At 45.7% G+C, this 5,821-nt stretch overlaps 1 pseudogene; it reads left to right on the top strand.

Annotated features, from left to right (window-relative positions):
* The first annotated feature begins 232 nt into the window (after nucleotides 1-232).
* On the top strand, nucleotides 233-345 carry LOC144509549 (U6 spliceosomal RNA; annotated as a pseudogene).
* The last annotated feature ends 5,476 nt before the right edge of the window (nucleotides 346-5,821 follow it).

The following is a 5,821-nucleotide window of genomic DNA, read 5'->3' on the forward strand; positions in this document are numbered from 1 at the left end:
TAATCCCTCTAATCTACGCATCCCAGGACACTAAGGGGCAATTTTAGCATAGCCAATCAACCTAACCCACACATCTTTGGACTGTGGGAAGAAACCGGAACACCCGGAGGAAACCCACGCAGACACGAGGAGAATGTGCAAACTCCACACAGACAGTGACCCAAGCCGGGAATCGAACCCAGGTCCCTGGAGCTGTGAAGCAGCAGCGCTAGCCACCGTGCCGCCCACATTGGAATACACATTGGAATTGTATGCTCAAATACTAAAATTAGAATGATACAGAGAAGATTAGCATAGCCCCTGCACAAGGATGACAAGCAAATTCATGAAGCATTTGAAAAAAACTGGTGCAATGACTGAGTACAAGATGCGCCATAGGAATAGAGGAATTGTGGGACAGATAAAGAGCACAGTCCACCTTGTTTAACATCCACCATCTTGGTTGCCAAGGATGCAACGATAGTGGAGTTGTTGATTAAACGTAGCAATTAATCTCTTACCAATTAACCTACAACAGAATAAGGCATAACTGAAGGAAAACCCCAGTCATGGAGCATTAAGGAATCTTTGGTGAAAAGCCACTTTTTCCTGACAATGTATTGCTACATTTACCACATATGTCTTCAATAATTCAGTGTATTCCAAAATGTTATTTTATGAAATTAATCTGTCAAATTTGCAGATGAATGAATCTGGGGGGGGGGGGGGGGTGGGGGGGGGGGGGTGGGGTGGGGGGAGGGGGTGGGGTGGGGGGGTGGGGTGGGGGGTGGGGGGGGGGGGTGGGGTGGGGGGGGGGGGTGGGGTGGGGGGGTGGGGTGGGGGGTGGGTGGGGGGGGGGGGCGGGTGGGGTGGGGTGGGGTGGGGAGTAGCTCCTAGGCTGGTCATACATGGGCACTGGTAACTTGCTGGATGGCTACATGACTTGGCTCCTTAGCCTGGGAGATTCCTCCCCATCTCACCTTAGGCCACAGTTGCCTCAGCAGTTTGTTTTCATTCTTCCCCCTCCTCCCAATATGAGTCCCACATCAAAAAGCTTCTTCTCAGGTCTTAAAGGTGAAATTTATATTTTCCAACTTGGTAAAATAGACGCATAGAGCAGTGTTGTCCAATAGAAAAGGTGGAGCCACAGCAACCTCATTTTAGCCACACGCACAAACTTCAGTTAAAGCACCTTTCATTAGTGGGCGGCACATTGGTTAGTGCAAAAGGATAGTGAGGGATAAAATTGGTCCTCTTGAAGACCAGAGTGGTAGACTGTGTATGGAACCAAAAGAGATGGGGGAGATACTAAATGGTTTTTTGGATCCGTATTTACTGAGGAAATGGGCCTGGAGTCTACGGAAATAGGGCAAACAGGTAGGGAGGTCATGGAACCTTTACAGATTAAAGGGGAGGAGGTGCTCGCTGTCGAGGCAAATCAGAGTGGATAAATCCCCAGGACCAGACGGTATTCCCACGGACCTTGAGGGAAGCTAGTGTTGAACTTGCAGGGGCCCTGGCAGACATATTTAAAATGTCAGTATTCACGGGGAGGTGCCGGATGATTGGAGGGTGGCTCATGTTCCGTTGTTTAAAAAAGGTTCCAAAAGAAATCCGGGAAATTATAGGCCAGTAAGTTTGACGTCGGTGGTGGGCAAGTTATTGGAAGGTGTGATAAGGGATAGGATCTACAAATATTTGGATAGACAGGGACTTATTAGGGAGAGTCAACATGGCTTTGTGCGTGGTAGGTCATGTTTGACCAATCTATTAGAGTTTTTCGAGGAGGTTACCAGGAAAGTGGATGAAGGGAAGGCGATGGATGTTGTCTACCTGGATTTCAGCAAGGCCTTTGACAAGGTCCCTCCTGGGAGGTTAGTTAGGAAGGTTCAGTCGCTAGGTATACATGGGGAGGTAGTAAGTTGGATTAGACACTGGCTCAATGGAAGAAGCCAGAAAGTGGTTGTGGAGGATTGCTTCTCTGAGTGGAGGCCTGTGACTAGTGGTGTGCCGCAGGGATCGGTGTTGGGTCCATTGTTAGGCGGCACGGTAGCACAGTGGTTAGCACTGCTGCTTCACAGCTCCAGGGACCTGGGTTCGATTCCCGGCTTGGATCACTGTCTGTGTGGAGTTTGCACATTCTCCTCGTGTCTGCGTGGGTTTCCTCCGGGTGCTCCGGTTTCCTCCCACAGTCCAAAGATGTGCGGGTTAGGTTGATTGGCCGTGCTAATATTGCACATTAGTGTCTTGAGATGCGTAGGTTAGAGGGATTAGCGGGTAAATATGTAGGGATATGGGGGTAGGGCCTGGGTGGGATTGTGGTCAGTGTAGACTCGATGGGCCGAATGGCCTCTTTCTACACTGTAGGGTTTCTATGATTCTATGATTGTTGTTTGTCATCTATATCAATGATCTGGATGATAATGTGGTAAATTGGATCAGCAAGTTTGCTGATGATACAAAGATTGGAGGTGTAGTGGACAGTGAGGAAGGTTTTCAAAGCTAGGAGAGGGATTTGGACCAACTAGAAAAATGGGCTGAAAATGGCAAATGGAATTTAACGCAGACAAGTGTGAGATATTGCACTTTGGAAGGACAAACCAAAGAAGAACGTACAGGGTAAATGGTAGGACTCTGAAGAGTGCAGTTGAACAGAGGGATCTGGGAATACAGGTACAGAATTCCCTAAAAGTGACGTCACAGGTGGATAGGGTCATAAAGAGTGCCTTTGGTACATTGGCCTTTATAAATCGGAGTATCGAGTATAAAAGTTGGAGTGTTATGGTAAGGTTATATAAAGCATTAGTGAGGCCGCATTTGGAGTATTGTGTACAGTTTTGGTCACCTAGTTACAGGAAGGATGTAAATAAGATTGAAAGAGTGCAGAGAAGGTTCACAAGGATGTTGCCGGGACTTGAGAAGCTGAGTTACAGAGAGAGATTGAATAGGTTGGGACTTTATTCCCTGGAGCGAAGAAGATTGAGGGGAGATTCGATAGAGGTGTATAAGATTTTGATGGGTATAGATAGAGTGAATGCAAGCAGGCTTTTTCCGCTGAGGCTAGGGGAGAAAAAAAACAGAGGGCATGGGTTAAGGGTGAAAGGAGAAAAGTTTAAAGGGAATATTAGGGGGGGCTTCTTCATGCAGAGAGTGGTGGGAGTGTGGAATGAGCTGCCGGATAAAGTGGTCAATGCGGGGTCACTTTTAACATTTAAGAAAAACTTGGACGGGTTCATGGATGAGAGGGGTGTGGAGGGGTATGGTCCAAGTGCAGGTCAGTGGGACTAGGCAAAAAATGGTTCGGCACAGACAAGAAGGGCCAAAAGGCCTGTTTCTGAGTTGTAATTTTCTATGGTTCTATGGTCCTAGTAATGGGGCCTCAGCACCGGGGATCCAAGTTTGATTCAGACCTTAGGTGACTGTCTGTGTGGAGTCTGCACGTTCTCCCAGTGTCTGCGTGGGTTTCCTCCGGGAGCTCCAGTTTCCTCCCACAGTCCAAAGATATGTAGGTCAGGTGGATTACCCACTCTAAATTGACCCATGGTGTCCAAAGATGCGTAGGTTAGGGGGATTAGTCATGGTAAATATGTGGGATTACGGGAATAGGGGCTGGGTGGGATTGTTGTCGGTGCAGGCTCTTTGGGCCGAATGGCCTCTTCTGCACTGTAGGGCTTCTATGATAATGGTCTCACAATTCAAATAAATGTAAAGTATTTCACGCATATGTTTACTTAACAAACACCAACCACCCTTTGTTAATTAGGGGCTTAAGAAATAAGAGAAGTAGGGGAGTAGTTGGCCCCTCAAACTTGCTCCACCATTCAGTAAGATCATGGCTGATTTGATTGTGGCTTCAACTCTACTTTCCTGCCTGCCCCCATAATCTATGACTCCCTTCTAAATCAAAAACCTGTCTCACTCAACCTTAAAAATCATTTAATGATCCTGCCTCCACTGCTCCCCCGAGCTGGGTATTCTAAAATTAACAACCATCTGAGTGGTGAAATTCCTCCCCGTCTGAAATGGGAGACCTCTTATTTTGAAACTGCGGCCCTTAGTTATAGATTTCTCCGAGGAGAAACATCCACTCAGCAAAAAGCATTTGAGCGCTCTCAATGATTAAAAAACATTGTACACTTTGCTTTTCATCTTACTGGTTTACCAACCAACGCTTGGTAAGATTAAAGTTGACTCCAAGTGTTGTGAATATTGAGATCAACTGACCAACTATGGTATCTTAATTATTTTATTTGCTAACCAAAAATGCAATTGTCCACATCTGGATTCCCAGTTAACCACATGTGATTAGTGGCTAACATATTGGACAACACTGATGTAGGATACTAAAGTTGCATACAACAAAATTGTGGATTTTGCTTTTTATTCTTTATTTTGCTGCAGCTAAATATATACATGTGTGTATATCATACTGTCAAGTTGTCTCCAGTTATACACAAGTGCAACGATAACTGTCAGTTTCTCTTGACCTTTCTCTCCCGCTGACTACGGTTCAGGGCGATATTGTGATCACGGCCTTCCATACACTGACACCCTAACTCAGTGCAAGCATAGCTCTATGGTGTGCTATAGTTGTTGGATGAATGCTGCATGTTACTTGTTTCACATTCACCTCTTGCCCTCCTACTAGCCCCAAGTTCCCTCTATGGCACCCAGCTTCTGAGAGGGCAGATGTGGCTGGTGTTTTCCTGGTGCTTTTGTGTAAAAAAAATTGGATGTTCCGGAAGAGCCAAGATAAGTTGCTGTCTCATTAGTTTTTCTCTTAAATGCCTGTGCTCTCCCCAGGCCTCCCATGTTTAGGGAATGTGGCGAATCATAAATCTTAACCTGCATCTTATACGCTCGGATATCTAAATCAGCTAACCAACTGAAGCTAACACCAACTGCTGCCTGGAACTTTGTGAATTGATGATAAAAAGAATATGTTGAATCTAGTTTTTGTTTTGGTGCTACAGATTAGATAAGGAGTGAAGGACAAACTTGTGAAGGAAGGGTCTTACTTGACTAGCTCACACTTCGAACTCAGTTGAATTGTTTTTAGTGCAGTGTGCATTATCACTGAAACAGATCGCATATAACATCGAGTGAATAAAATCCTATAACGTGTTTTTGTGTTTGTCCCTGGCTGGCTCACCCAGACCTCAGATGCTTCCCCCTTGATGATATACTTCAACAATGAACGCCATTGTTTGACTGATAATTAAAGAGTGCCAATGGGAATGTATTGGACAGGCACCATTCTCAGTTTCTACTTTACACAAAGGAACAGCATTGAGCAATGCCATGAATAGAACTGTGCTCCTTGCGAACTGGTAACCTGCTGTAACCCAAAGCAGAAATGACTTTTTGCATTTGAAGTCAATTCCTTACAGATAATACATGTACCAGTTAGCGTAGGAAGCTTCTGTGACATTTTTTTCGGGGGGGCGGGGGGGGGGGGGAGGGGGGTGGAGGCGGTTGTGGATGGGTTGGGACTGGACAAGGAAGAGGGCACTGTCACTGGATTGACCAGAGCTGAACATTGATAACAGTGGATGTCACGCTAACCCAGCTATTACATTATCCCACCCAAATCCTCAACAACAGACCACCAGTCCCATTGGACTTGCACGTAACGCCTCTGAGGCCTGTTGACACAAAATACTCAACTCTGGTGTGATAAATATGACCAAGCACGCAAGAACAAATAATGAAGGGTCCTTCTAAAGGCATATTCTGTAGACGTCATGGATCAGAAAGGCTTGTGGTAAATTTATTTTTAAAACAACCAAAGTTGAGATTCAGTTGCAGATATTTTAGGAGGAGCTTTTTGTCTATAAGGCCT

Source organism: Mustelus asterias, chromosome 21 (assembly GCF_964213995.1).
Source record: "Mustelus asterias chromosome 21, sMusAst1.hap1.1, whole genome shotgun sequence".
Classification (NCBI taxonomy): Eukaryota; Metazoa; Chordata; class Chondrichthyes; order Carcharhiniformes; family Triakidae; genus Mustelus; species Mustelus asterias.